Source organism: Rhinoderma darwinii, chromosome 10 (assembly GCF_050947455.1).
Source record: "Rhinoderma darwinii isolate aRhiDar2 chromosome 10, aRhiDar2.hap1, whole genome shotgun sequence".
Classification (NCBI taxonomy): Eukaryota; Metazoa; Chordata; class Amphibia; order Anura; family Rhinodermatidae; genus Rhinoderma; species Rhinoderma darwinii.
In genome coordinates this window covers 44,616,199-44,632,273 of record NC_134696.1, presented here as the reverse complement: position 1 = coordinate 44,632,273, position 16,075 = coordinate 44,616,199, and the positions used below count along the sequence as shown (strand labels likewise).

The window sequence follows — 16,075 nt, the reverse complement described above, 5'->3', positions numbered from 1 at the left end:
ACGTTCTGTTCCGACGGAGCGTTTTTCGCGGGCTATGTTTACGCGTAAAAAAAACGGCCACGAAAAACAAGTGCAGGAGACTTCTTGGGACGTTTTTGGAGCCGTTTTCCATAGACTCTATTGAAAAAAGCTCCAGAAACGGCCGTAAAAAACGCAGTGAAAATCGCAAGTGGCACAAACAACGTCTGAAAATCGGGAGCTGTTTTCTCTTGAAAACAGCTCCGTATTTTGAGACGTTTTTGACTCTGCGTGTGAACATACCCTTACCCTCTTCTAGCTATATTCCTATACAACTTATGCCATTAACCAATGATTATTACCCTCTATTTTATAGGCTTATTAACCCTTAAATTTGGCCAATTAAATTTTAGTTGTTTTATCTGTTTATGGGGATATTGTGTATGTATTGATTTTATTATCATCATCATCATCATCATCATGGGGTACATGAATTTAGAATGGAGTATATCACAGAAGCTATAATATTTTGTAGGGGTATCCTTGTAATTTATAGAAGTATAAACTAGGACCATAAAGTAGGCATGAACGATAAAATACACATATGCAAGCAGAGAGCAGCAGTGTTGCCCATGTTACGTATCCTTCCTAACTGAGTAGAATAGTCTGCTCTGCTCATCGTACTACTTTCTATATCTTGATAGCTTGTAATAATTACTGTTATATTGTACTGCGAACTTACTTGGCTTTTGTTACCATTACTGAAGAGTTCACTGTGCCTTTTGCTACATCAAACCATTTTTCAATTACAGAAAATAACATCTGAAAGGACAAGAGAAAATATGTGGAGGAAGGTTTATCTGGATGTTGTATGGAGGACATTTAAAAGAACGTCGGGTTGCCTTAAGAAATGAAATATGAGTCAAGTATTCACTACTAAACAAAGGTTTCAATTTCTTTTAAACAGGCAGGATAGTGTAGTCTGCTGCAATAGTCTATCTAGTAAGAACATCAAATACCTGACCCATTATAAGTCAATGGAAAAAAAATCATGATGGATCTTTACAGATCCATCATATCCATTATGAATCCAGTAAAATTGGAAGCCATTACTGCAGTGTGCTTACTCTTTCCATTAGACGTATAGAGGTGATGGGCCCAGTTGCCTACATGAGGTGGAAGAAGGGTCTTTGGGTCTAAGACACCGCCTGATTGCCTACTCTAAGTGTTCCCCTGGCATCCTGACACAATTTCAAAATTTGAGCCAATATTTGAGCCAATATTCAACAATGTACCATGTTTGAATCTTCCTCCTTTGGATTTGGGGTCTCACTGGGCTGCTGTTCTGCATCGGCTGCCCCTGAAACAGTAAGTGGAGGCAATAAAATATCTGTACTTTACAGACATGCATTTCTGTACAATGATATTTTAAAAGAACTGTATCATATATTTAATTGTAGATTCACTAATTAGATGTAAGTCTGTACAATAATTATTTTTTTTTAGCTACTTATTTTAATAGTTTGTTTTAGCTACTTATTTTCTATATATATATATATATATATATATATATATATATATATATATATATATATATATATATTTTTTTTTTAAATCCTGGGATGGCTATATTGGAGACACATGCTTCCTTCCTGTATTGTCTGTAATACAGTGCAGCAGGGTGTGTGTGCTTTATGGCAACTGAAATGAATGGGAGTCAATTGACAGAGAAATGTCATACTAGATTATTATAGTCTCCATGAAAAGATGAAGAACAGCCCCCTACCCAAGAGAGCGACAGGAGATGCACACAGAGACTTATCCGTGTGTATTCCTGCAGTCCAAGAGGGCTGTCAATATATCTCCGAAACCTTTAGGCTGGGTTCACACGACCTATTTTCAGGCGTAAACTAGGCGTATTATGCCTCGTTTTACGTCTGAAAATAGGGCTACAATACGTCGGCAAACATCTGCCCATTCATTTGAATGGGTTTGCCGACGTACTGTGCCGACGACCTGTCATTTACACGTCGTCGTTTGACAGCTGTCAAACGACGATGCGTAAATTGACTGCCTCGGCAAAGAAGTGCAGGACACTTCTTTGCAACGTAATTTGAGCCGTTCTTCATTGAAGTCAATGAAGAGCAGCTCAAGATTTACGAGCGTCAAAGACGCCTCACATAATGCGAGGAGGAGCTTTTACGTCTGAAACGACGCAGCTGTTTTCTCCTGAAAACAGTCTGTCTTTTCAGACGTAAAAGGAAGCTAGCGTGTGCATATACCCTTAATGGCAATGTGATGACTCATTCTCATTATATCCCTGTCTATATAGAAAAATTAACTAGTGAGCTACAGATGAAAGGAAGTGTCAGGCTATTGTGACTGCTCTAGTGGCCGGTATGAAAATTTTTATATTTGAAGTATTATTTTTATATGTATAGTGACACAATTTTTTTTAGCAAGTTTGTTTGGAAAACAAACCTGATACAGCCGTTCCACAGAAATATGACGCTTCTTTATCTCAACAAACACAATCATTGCTGGATTAGCAGGATAAATTGATTTGTTATCTGAAAACAATGTTCTTTCCACTGAGCTTTGCATTTGATCATGTTTTTAGGAAATTTAACAGACACAGTTATTGCTAACGGACCCTGTACGGTGGCACGAGGAATCCCTACAGGTCTGTATTACTAGGGGAGGATCCCTGAGTAATACAGCATACAATAAAACATCGGTGGCTACCAGACTACCATATTAGTGATCCATACAACACGGATTTGTAATACAACCATGTGCATGAGGCCTTGAAGAAACCCTTCAGGCAAAACATTTACATTGTGTACTGCCTAGTCTTGGACCTGAGGGGATGGTGCATGACATAGAGATTCAAATACCACCAAAGAGAGAATCCCATTGTTTACTACCCCCTCCTGTCCGACCCTAGGCATAGCAGTTTATCAATTTTGGATAAAGTGCTCCTAATTGTTAAATGTTTATTGCTCTTGGCACCTAAACTGCAAAGCGCAGTTAGGGTATGTTCACACGCAGTGACCAAAAACGTCTGAAAATACGGAGCTTTTTTCAGGCGAAAACCGCTTTTGATTTTCAGATGTTTTTGTAGCAACTTGCGTTTTTCGCTGCGTATTTTACGGCCGTTATTGGAGCTGTTTTTCAATGGAGTCAATGAAAAGCGGCTCCAAAAACGTTCCAAGAAGTGACAGGCACTTATTTTCGCGGGTGTCTTTTTACACGGCGCATTTTGACAGCGACTTGTATAATTACACCTCGTGGGAACAGAACACCGTAAAACCCATTGCAAGCAATGGGCAGATGTTTGTAGGCGTAATGGAGTCGTTTTTTCAGGCGTAATTCGAGGAGTAAAACGCCCGAATTACGTCTGAAAACACTGCGTGTGAACATACCCTAACAGTTGGCAAAAATTCTGGCATTTTTGGAATGACATTTTTTCTGGGGGAAAGGCAATGTCAATGCTCATTTTGTCTGCAGCCCTGCTATCAGCAGAATAAAGTATTGTACAGTGCACATTGCAATCAATACTTTTCCACTGGTTTCATCAGCCATCAGTTTAAAACAGAGAGCCAAGAATCTATCCTGCACATATATCACACCGCACGCTAAATCTGAACCTACTGAATTTGGACCAGGCAGTCAACTGACGAGTATACCGGAGTATACATCCATAACATGTAGATGCTCTACAATGGATCAGGTCCATGTTGAAGAACAAGTTCTCCTTGCAAAAAGAGTTTACATCCTGAACACATTATACAACATTCATTGTATTGGTTGCAAATGAGAACCAGAAGTCCCAATACCACTCCCACCCACCGGACGCCACTCCCACCCACCGGACACTACTCCCACCTTCTCAACACTACTCCCACCTTCTCAACACTACTCCCACCCTATGATCATTTTAGGTAGACCACTTTTATTCATCCATGACAAGGCATGTCCACTTGAAACAATCAATGAATAATTTCTGTGTTAATAATATACAAAACCTCATTATTTCAGTCTTGCAATCTTAAAAACAATGTGTACATACTCCAATGCTGCTACCCTTTGCCAGTTACTATACTGGTTGCCCATCCCCGTCAGAATTAAATTCAAACTTATTACTCTCACCCATAAAGCTCTCCACAGTGCTGCACCTCCTTACATCTCCTCCCACATCTCAGTTTACCACCCTACCTGTGCTCTATGTTCGGCAACGACCTTAGATTAACATCCTTCATTATCTGAACCTCCCACTTCCGTCTCCAAGATTTTTCTCGTGCTGCCCCAATCCTCTGGAATGCGCTACCCCGAACAATCAGATGAATTCCCAACATCCACAGTTTTTAACGTGCTCTGAAAACACATATTTTTAGACAGGCCTATAACATTCCATAATCTGACTCCTTTCTCTGGCCCCCCCTTTACATCAGAACTTGACCCACTCATTCAGCAGTATCCCCCACACTCCTTGCACCGTTATGCACTTTATATCTGTCATACACATATACCGGCTGGTGACAGGCTCATGCAGTTTTATGTGTAATACCCCATGTGTATAAAAGATTGATGGAACAATGTACTCAACCATACCTCTCAACCGTCCCGGATTCATTTGTCCCGTCCTCAAGACGCACATACAGTTGAGTCCAATGCTGGAGCAAGGATCCATCAGCTCCCTGCTTCAGCATTTACTGTCCACTAGTAGTGGACTCCCTGGGAACAGCACTACTTTAGGCGCCTAGCCCGGGGAAGCCCTTGACGTCACTGTCCATATATGGATAGTGCTGTCAGGGGCTACTCCTTGAGCGAAATCCCCAGCCAGAGTGTTGCCGACGCTGTGGCCAGGGATTCCACTCCTGGAGAAGCCACTGGCGTCACTACCCATATATGGACAGTGATGTCAGGGGCTACTCCTGGAGCGGAATCCCCAGCCAGAGTGTTGCCGACGCTGTGGCCAGGGATTCCACTCGTGGAGAAGCCACTGGCGTCACTATCCATATATGGACAGTGACATCAGGGGCTACTCCTGGAGCGGAATCCCCGGCCACAATGTGGCCGGCGCTCTGGCTGGGGATTCTGCTCATAGAGGGAGCCCCTGACGTCACTGTCCCAATGGCGCTATCTACAGGGGATTGTTGGTGCTAGCTTCAAGGGTGTGGCACTGTCTACATAGGCACTGGACACTATCTACAGGGGACACTGTGGCGCCATCTACATGGGCATGGTGTGTGGCACTAACTACACAGGCACCATGGCACTATGTGGGCACTGGCACTAGGGACAGATAATGGGTCATTATACTGTATAGGGGCAGCTATTGGGAATTATACTGTATGGGGGCAGCTATTGGGAATTATACTGTATGGGGGCAGCTAAGGGGGCAATATACTATCTGGTGGCAGCTAAGGGGGCATTATACTATATTGGGGCACTATGCTGTACGGGGCAGCTATTGGGCATTTTACTGTATGGGGCAATTTGTATGGGCATTATACAGTATGGGGGCAGCTATGGGGGCATTATACTGTGTGGGGGCATCTATTTGCCATTATATTGTGTGGGAGGCACTATAGGGTATTATACTGTGTTGGAGGCAGCTAAAGGGGCATTATAGTGTGTGGGGGGTTCTATGCGAGCAATATACTGTGGGGAAGCACTATGGGAGCATGAAAACTGTTGGGCTGAATTGGGTATGTATGGGCGGGGATTGGACGGGGTTAGAGGCATGGCTTAAAAGGGAAAAAATTTTTCCCTCTATGCGATACTTGAAAGTTTTTACATTTTGAGTCTCCCTTATTCCCTCATAGATTGTAAACCCTTGCAGGCAGGGTCCTCACTCCTCTTGTTTGAATTATAGATTAGCTTTGTCACTATGTAATGTCTGATATTGTCTGTACATGTTCCCTCTAAATTGTAAAGTGCTGCGGAATATGTTGGCTCTATATAAATATTATTATTATTATCCCTCATAGATCTGCTGCACCCACCGAGTAACACCCATATATGTTTTCACCTGTACAAACACCCAGGGACAAGATGAGGAGGCAAGAAATAACCAGCTTCATAATAGAACTTGTACTGTAGGAAATTACATATTGGGTATTAAAAATACGATTTGCATTAAATTTATTTGCAGAATGGTTTATGGATTGGTTAGTCTAGAATTACAGAATCGGGTAAACAATTTATGAATTTGAGACTTAGAATATTGGGCAAAAATGGATTGAAAGCCATGTACTACATTTTGGGGAGCATATATGCTATATATATATCTTATGCTATATATACTCCCCAAATGCACAGAAAGAACTTCAGATTACATAATACACTTTACATAAAGCACAGCGAAACATATTATTTATGTGGAGTGATCAGCGACTGCAGCCTAAACGTATGGTAATCAAAGATGCAACAAAACACTGGGATAGCCTACATCTTATAAGTTGTGCATAAGCACAAGAGAAAATGTTGACTTGTGAAATGTAGATTTGAGAATTAGTTGAACATGCATTGACAAATATCTAGGAATCCTAGTTTGGAAAGTTTCATTCCCTAGATAGCCAGATGTTTGGATTGCTACTGTAATGGGAGAGATCATTTCATAATTTTGATAATTACAATACAGAATACTCTAATATATTCTAAAAAGAACCATAATTGTTCTTAAATAACAATAGATTCAATATATTCTTTTAATTCAGATGCAATTCATGCAATTCTATATTGTATATTGTATGGAAATGTCTATGAGGCACTGCATTCAACTCCACATGACTCTGGTCTTTGCTCCTCTAGTACCAGGAGTAGAGTGTATTCTCTAATTCTTTCCATTTTTTGCGGTGACTTATCCTAGCTAACGTGCCACCAGTCTCTTACTATGAAAGAAGAATTAGGATATTTAGGTTATGCCCCATTGTCATTAAGACTGTGAAACATAGACACACTGTGTGTGGTAGGTGATATATGTAGTTATATAGCAAGCACCGGTATTAACTGGTTGCCAATATCTGGTAGATAGAATATTAGATGGAATAGATCAATGGAAAAAGACTTTTGCACCAGATCACTGTCAAAAGAGCCTTGTTACATTTTGCACATAAGATAGTAAGTTTAAATGGTTTTAATACGGAGTTTGCACATTTCTGATTTACGGTAAGTTTCATCAACAAGTAACTAGTAACAATCAAGTCACTAACCTATTATACTATTGAAACAACTATATTACTGTAACTACCACCATTCCATAATCCAGATTTTACAATAATTCCTATAACGTTTCATCAGCTATCAACGCCTCATCCACTATAACAGAAGGGATGTATTGTTTTTTATGTAGATATTAGAACAAATTCTTCAGATTTTGAGAAGCAGTGGTTTACACTAGATGCCAATCATACATGATACCAAGTACAGGGTGGGCCATTTATATGGATACACTTAAATAAATATGGGAATGGTTGGTGATATTAACTTCCTGTTTGTGGCACATTAGTATATGGGAGGGGGGAAGCTTTTCAAGCTGGGTGTTGACCATGGCGCCCATTTTGAAGTCGGATATTTTGTATCCAACTTTAGTTTTTTCAATGGGAAGAGGGTCATGTGACACATCAAACTTATCGAGAATTTCACAAGAAAAACAATGGTGTGCTTGGTTTTAACGTTACTTTATTCTTTCATGAGTTATTTACAAGTTTCTGACCACTTATAAAATGTGTTCAAAGTGCTGCCCATTGTGTTGGATTGTCAATGCAACCCTCTTCTCCCACTCTTCACACACTGATAGCAACACCGCAGAAGAAATGCCTCCCGATCTGACCCCCTTAGACTTTTATCTTTGGGGTCATCTGAAGGCAATTGTCTATGCTGTGAAGATACGAGATGTGCAGCAACTGAAACTACGGATACTGGAAGCCTGTGCTAGCATTTCTTCTGCGGTGTTGCTATCAGTGTGTGAAGAGTGGGAGAAGAGGGTTGCATTGACAGTCCAACACAATGGGCAGCACTTTGAACACATTTTATAAGTGGTCAGAAACTTGTAAATAACTCATGAAAGAATAAAGTAACGTTAAAACCAAGCACACCATTGTTTTTCTTGTGAAATTCTCGATAAGTTTGATGTGTCACATGACCCTCTTCCCATTGAAAAAACTAAAGTTGGATACAAAATGGCCGACTTCAAAATGGCCGCCATGGTCAACACCCAGCTTGAAATGTTTCCCCCCTCACATATACTAATGTGCCACAAACAAGTTAATATCACCAACCATTCCCATTTTATTTAGGTGTATCCATATAAATGGCCCACCCTGTACAATGAAATCAATGGGAAGCAGAAAAAACCTGTGTAGCTCGTTTGGATTGTTTTTTTGCCGCGGTTTTTGCTTGGCGGTTTTTACATTAGATTCATACAGCTAAAAGAAACACGGAAAAAAAAGCAGCAAAAACTGTGGGGAAAAAAAAAAGCTTTAAAAAACGCTGACATTTGAAATTCTGCCTGAAAATTTAGGAATTTTAAGGAAGATTTTTTTTTTGCCAGACAAAAAAAGGCAGTGTGAACGTACCCCAAGACTAACCAATGTAAGTTGTTATATAGAAGGACAAAAAGTAGCAGAAAATATTACAATATCATCTATGATGAAAATGTATCTGTGTTGATACATATTGTCTTAGATCTGATAGACAATTGAATTTTTGTTAGATTCTCAAGGAGAAAAGAAGAAAGAACAAATGGAACCAAAGAGCCGTATGTTATTTTATTTTGCCTCATTGGACAGTTTGCAAAATCAGTAGCAGCAGGGATTCAACTAGTAAAACCAATTGTGGACCTATCTGATAGTAGAGTTGGCCATAGACATAGGCTGTGTTCACATCAGCGTTCTTTTCCATTGAGGGGTTCTGTCAGTCGACTGCGCTATTGATTCCGTCAAAAACTACGGATCCCTGTCACAATGGTAACAAACGGAAACCATTAGCTAGGTTTCTGTCACCATTGAGTTCAAAGGTGAGGGAAACGGAAGCTAAGATTTCAGTTTGCCTCTCCGTTGAGGGGTTAACACGACGGAAACCTCAAATGGAACTCCCTCAGCGGAAAGGTACACTGATGTGAAAGGGCCCTAAAAAGGGGTTAGCCACTTTCTTATAAATTTATTTATTAAAGAGGCTCTGTCACCACATTATAAGTGGCCTATCTTCTACATAATGTGATACGCGCTGTAATGTAGATTACAGCACTGTTTTTTGTTTTTTTTCATATTCAAAATTTTTATTGAGTTTCAATACATACAAATACAGAACATAGTGGAGGGAAGGCCTCCATACAGTAAAGGAAAACAACAAATAAGGACAAAGCCTAAAGCAAAAAAAAAAGTGTGCATCACATCCCAATACAAAGGACATTATTCATTATACAGCAGCAGCATGAATGAGCCTAAAAAGCAAATAAGAGGAGCACTGCAAAGGATGAAACATACTTAGAACAATACAGACTCCTAAACATCAGAAGGTACAATGAGGCCAATGAATACAACCAGAGAAGGAGAGGCACATTACCCTAGAGAGGGGAAGAGAAAGAATAGAATAAATCACCTAGAAGGGGGAATAGAGGGAAGGGAGGAAGGAAAACATGGGGAGCCTGGACTCCAGTTCCGGGGTATCATGAGTGAAAACAGAAAAGAGCAAGAACCGCAATACACTTAACAGGGGTATAGTCTGACTCAAGTTACAGCAGTAAGATAGGAGGAGGAAGAAAGGAACGCAATCCAAGGAGACCACGTAGACGTTTTTTTTACAGAAGCATCCGGGGAATGGGCCACCAGGTTTTCCATTCTCCATATCAAGGCAACCTCTTGAAACCACTCATCTAACTTTGGGGGTATCGCCGTTTTCCACCTACGCGGGATCACTGACTTTGTCGCCTGAAGGAGATGTCTAGTTAGAGAACTCTTATAAATGTGTAATGACATAGGGAACATAAATAAAAGAGCCGCTTCAGGAGACTTGGCAACAGAGACACCAGTAACTTCTAATATTATTTTAAGTACCGCATCCCAAAAACTCCTCAACGAGGGGAAACTCCATCAAACATGAGACATGGAACCTCCCATAGCACCACAACGCCAACAATTGTCAGGCACGGACGGATACCATTTATGAAGAGCAGCCGGGACCCGGTACCATCTAGAAACAATTTTGTAACTAGTTTCCTGGGCCCTGATGGCTATAGAGGCTTTTTGAGAAAGGGAGAAACACCGCTTCCATTGTACGTCAGTGAAATTAGTATGTAATTCTCTCTCCCAAGCCCTGCAGAAGGAAGGGAGTTGGTGGGACCGCTGGGAAAGGAGTAGTTTATATAATGTGGAGATTGTATGGGTAGGGGGCAGGGTGGAAACACATAAGCGTTCAAAATCAGTCAGCAACCGGTGAAGATGGGCGCGGCGATTAATAGCACCGTAAAAATGCTTTAACTGGGAGTATTCAAACATATGGTGAGGATAGGGCGTATCAGCGGGGCAGATGGAGGCTAAAGGGAGTAGAGAAGAATCCGAGAGGACCTGAGCAAAATACATAGGATTGATGGATGACCTGCCAAGGAAGGAGCGACCAGCCCTACCAGCAGGAAAGGCTGGATTGTCAGTAATAGGGGTTAAAGGACCCAATGGGTCTACGAGCGAACCTCCCGGCTCTAAAGACCGCAATGCCAAGAGTGTATGGTAAACAACAAATGAGGCTTGAGTCGGTCTGTTCCCAGACAGGGTCCACGGCAGGGTAGATAAGGTACTAGGACAGAATTGTTGGGCTAAACAAACCCACAGTTTTGACTCGCGATTATGAAAAAAATCCAAAACACGCGCATGACTCGACGCCACGTAATAGAGCCGACAGTCCGACAGACCAACCCCACCCGCATCTCTTGATCGAGTAAGAAGAGCTCGACTCAAACGTGGACGACCTGTTGGCCATGTGAAGAATCCAAAGCATTGCTGTATGCGCAACCAGTAAGAAGATGGGATGGAGATGGGGATCGTCTGAAGGAGAAATAGTAAGCTGGGAAGAAGAGACATTTTGATAATATTAATACGGCCAAACCAGGAAAATTCAGTCTTATGCCAGGAATTGAGATCTGTGCGAAACTTGGCTAGTAGGGGAATGAAATTATTTGTAAACAGTTGTGTGAGGTCACTACTTATACGGGCACCCAAGTATGATATACCCCTGGAGGGCCAGGAGAAGGGGAAATTGCTTTTGAGAAGCGACACTAACTGGACCGGGAGAGAAACATTCAACGCTTCAGACTTGGAGAAGTTGATCTTGAAGTTAGACCATGTTCCAAAACGGGACAGCTCGGACATCAATGAGGGGAGAGAGACATGCGGGTCTGTGAGATAAACCAATAAGTCATCAGCAAATGCAGAGCATTTGTATTCCGTCCCTCCTATGGTAATACCTTTAATATCTGTGCTGTTCTGAATGGAGGCCATGAGATGTTCCATAACCAGCACATACAACAGTGGGGAACAGCAGTGTTTTTTATTTAGAAAAACAATCTATTTTCACCAAGTTATGACCTATATTAGCTTTATGCTAATGACTTTCTTAATGCCCAACTGGGCGTGTTTTTACTTTTGACCAGGTGGGCGTTGTGGAGAGAAGTGTATGACGCTGACCAATCAGTGACCAATCAGCGTCATACACTTCTCTCCATTCATGTAATCAGCACATAGTGATCCTGCGTTGTTCACTATGTGCAGTCACATACAAACACATTAACGTTACTGAAGTGTCTTGACAGTAAATAGACATCGCGTCCCAAGAAGGACGCGATGTCTATTCACAATCCCGACACTTCGCTAATGTTTGTGTGGGACTTACAGCACAGCAAGCGTGATCTCGCGAGATCACGTTGTAAGCTGTCATTTACAGCAAGATCACTCTTGCTGTCATTAAGTCCCACACAAACGTTACCGAAGTGTCGGGATTGTGAATAGACATCGCGTCCTGTATGGAACTGATGTCTATTCACTGTCAATACACCAGTAACGTTAATGTGTGTGTATGTGACTGCACATAGTGAACAACGCTGGATCACTATGTGCAGAGTAAATGAATGGAGAGAAGTGTATGACGCTAATTGGTCAGGGACATACACTTCTCTCCACAACGCCCACTTGGTCAAAAGTAAAAACAAGCCAAGTTGGGCATTAAGAAAGTCATTAGCATAAAGCTACAATAGGTCATAACTTGGTGAAAATAGATCGTTTTTCTAAATAAAAAAAACTGCTGTAATCTACATTACAGCGCCTATCACATTATGTAGAAGATAGGCCACTTATAATGTGGTGACAGGGCCTCTTTAAACATGTAAAGTTGTAATTGCTGAATTTCTGCTTTTTTTTTTTTACTGGTCATGTGTTGCTTCTTCTCTATACGACGTCATGCCCTGGGGGTCACTTGACCCACACGTCTATGACTCTATGACTCTGTGTGCTCTCGTCCTTTGCATTTGCAGTAGATGTGTCTTAGCACCACTATCACAGTATATACACACTGCTTTTACTGCGCATGAGCCTGGCTACAAAGTTTTACATAGTCTTTACGAAAAGAAGGCTTGCTGACCAAAAAAAATATCTGACTGATTAAATAGACTTTCAATAATCAGAACTAATTATTTTGCTATCATATGCAATTCTCAGCACATTTATGGCTACACAAAATTACAGCATATTTTTGAGAAGAAAATAAGGTCACAGACACTGTTAAAACTTAGTAAATTAAATTGTGCTCATACAATCAGTTATTCATTGATATACAGATGTAGTAGAACAAGCTTTGTCCTTTGGATGATGTGTTATTTATAGTTTCCATAGGACTCCAAATATCTGAAAGGGGTTATCTGGTTGAGAATCTACATTTTCAAATACCCTATTAGGGAATTATGGGATAGTTAATGGAGGTCCCCTGCTCAGGACCCTCATGTATTAGTTAGAGCAGATAGTGGCCACAGAGAGCATTGTTTGCTCTGAAGGACCTGTCACATCTGTACATTACACAGATGGCCCATTGACGTTAATAGGCACCATGTAATGCTTCAATTTGCCTGTGATGTTGCTGCACGTGAATTTAACATTATCTGCTAGGATCCCATGCAGATTTCAGCTTATTCCTTACGGTCTTATCAGAGGGAGTGTTTAGCTAATTTTTGGGGTACCCTTCTAACCAGGGTCGGCGTCAGCACCCGGCGAACCCGGGAAAGTGCCGGGTCCACTACCCTTGGGGGGGCCCACTTGGCCATCAGGTGCTTCCGCTGCCGTCACGGCTCCTCCAGGAGTGGAATCCCCAGGGCAGACCATTGCCGACACTCTTGCCGGGGATTCCGTTCCTAGAGAGGGAGCCCATGTCTAGGAGCAGAATCCCCCTAGAGCATTGCTGACACTCTGGCCGGGGATTCCGCTTTAGGAGGAGTCCCTGATGTCACTATCCATATATAGACAGTGACATCAGGGACTTCTCCTGAAGCGGAATCCTCGGTCAGAGCAATGCCGATGCTCTGGAAGGTGATTCTGCTCCTGGAGGTGCCCCCCGATGTCAATGTCCATATTTGAACAGTGACGTCAGGGGCTCGTCTAGGAGCGGAATCCCTGACCAGAACGTTGCCAACGCTCTGGCCGGGGATTACGCTCCTGGAGAAACCCCTGACGTCACTACCCATATATGGACAGTGATGTCAAGGGCTCCTCCAGGAGCGCAATCACCGGCCAGAGCACTGGCAATGCTCTGGCTGGGGAGTCTACTCCTAGAGGGAGCGCCAATGGCACTACCTACAGAGAGCGGGGCTGTGTGGCACTACCAGGGAGGGGGGCTGTGTGGCACAACCTGGGAGGGGGGCTATATGGCACTACCTGGAAGAGGGCTGTGTGGCAATACCTACGAGAAGGGCTGTGTAGCAGTACCTATGAGGGGGCTGTGTGGCACTACCTACAGGGACTTTGTTGCACTATCTACAGGGGGAACTGAATATATGGGGCACAAACTGGGGGCCTAACTTGTATATGGGGCATAAACAGAGCCTAACTTCTATATGGGGGCACAAACTGACGTTTTCTGCTGTTTTACTGCCGCTGCGAGTTCCCCCGCAAAGGGTCCCACTAAGTCTGTGTCACCCAAGGGCCCACATAAACCTGGAGCTGGCCCTTCTTTTAACAAAAAGAGATTGTCCAAAGCAGAAAACCCCATTAACTCAGCACATTTTTAAAGTGCACTAAAGAAAAAGTATAATGAAAAATGACGACCTGTTTCCTATTGAAATAATAGTATATTTTAAAACAAAAGTCTAAATGGCATTTGAAGAAGTTTGTAGAATACATTTTAAACCCAAGTAAATTTATAGACAGAGAACTGCAATGATCACTTTCGGACAACTGAGTAAACGGAGTTCACCACCTGAAGTGCCACTTTATACAAACATATTTAGACACTTAACTGGAGTAAATAAGCTATTTTGACATCTAGTCATAAGAAAGACATGTGGTCAGCATGATGAAACTCAGTCAGGACCTTGACCTGCAGGTGTGACTCATGGATATGTGGCAAGATTGTAATAAGTGCCATATAATGTCATAAATAAGTTCCTTGTGATAGCAGAGGAGTTAAGCACACTATCACAGTAGAAACAAGGACACATTTGTCTGCTGTAAAATTTGTATTTGGAGCTACCAGTCAACATTAATTTATTATTGATTTTATTTGCCCTTTTGACTTATAAACATGTCAAAAATCAATACACAGCACTGTTACTTAAAGGAAAACTGTATGAAAATTGTTAGCACCATGCTGTTGATTCGATGATAAGACAAGTTATCAAGATGCATCACCAACCTGAAACCAATGTAGAAATTCATACAGAAGCTTAAAGGCTAAGTCTCCCCTCGCAATATCAATGCATTTAAAGTGAAAAATGAAACAACTTTTCAAATAGTCTTCAGTTAAAATTTTCTATAGTTTTGTGTCCATAGCTGCTATGCAGATCATTGCGTCTCCATAGTAACAGACAACAAACAAACCCACTGTAGTCTGATCCTGCAGTCACACTCTCTTTGTGTATATCACCTTTAAAGCTATAAGTCTTTAGGGTTCCAGTCATGTGAATAGTGCCAATCTCTCTTTTTCTCCCACTTTCTCACTCAATAGCCAATCTACTATTCAATTCATTTTATTGCAATGAACCTAAGTATGTTGTTTGTAGTGTAGGAGGAGCACCCCATGGAAACACATATGAACTTTAGAAGTATATGCACATTAGAAAACTTGATTCAGATGTTGCTCTGGTCATACATAGCTTTAGGGGGTGCAGAAGTAGCAGTTGCACCTATGCCCTGGTGCCCGAGGGGCCTAAAAGCCACATAAGAAAACACAAAATGGCACATGGCAGGTGGCAGCCCCATAAGGGGTGGACACAGACAGCTGAGGGCCCCCACAAAAGCAATATCTTTGCCCCTTGCTCTTCAATATCTCATCATAGAGCACCACCTTATGTTTCTCTAAAAATCCATTGTGAGTCATAAAATTCATTACCTCAGGTATTTTCATGCAATCTATTAGATAGAAGAAGGCTGCTTTAACCCCTCAATGACACGGCCTTGTTGTGTGTTAACGAGCAAGCCCTATTTTTCTTTTTTCACCGTGACATTTCTAAGAATCATAACTTTTTAATTTTTCCGTCGATGTAGGCATATGAGGGCTTGTTTTTTGTGAGACAGGTTGTATTTTGTAATTGCACCATTTTTGGGAGCACCTATTAAATTAATTAACTTTTAGTAATTTTTATTTGGGAGAAAAGTAAAAAAAGACCGCTATTTCAGCATTGTTTTTCACATTTAAATTTCCACCGTTCACTATGTAGCGTAAATAACATGTTACCTTTATTCTATGGTTTGTTACAATTGCAGTGATACTAAATATGTATAGGTTTGTTTTATGTTTTACTGGGTTTGCTAAATAAAAACCCTTTTAAAAAAAATACTTATTTTTGCATCGCCGCATTTTAAGAGCTGTAACTAGTACGTAATTTATCCAGTGGGTTAATCAATGTTATTCTTTA

General features: G+C 41.4%; 1 long non-coding RNA gene across 2 annotated transcripts in view; it reads right to left on the bottom strand.

The window, feature by feature from the left end:
• The window catches only part of LOC142662007 (uncharacterized), a 32,850-nt gene that overhangs the window by 6,686 nt on the left and 10,089 nt on the right, over window positions 1-16,075 (bottom strand). Inside the window, exons 3-4 of one of the 2 annotated variants that reach the window (XR_012850860.1) lie at window positions 1,254-1,318; window positions 701-780 (exon numbers count right to left, since the gene is read on the bottom strand). This is a non-coding gene — a long non-coding RNA (uncharacterized LOC142662007). The remainder of the gene's footprint in view (window positions 1-700; window positions 781-1,253; window positions 1,319-16,075) is intronic. The other variant, XR_012850861.1, reaches the window with a different exon arrangement.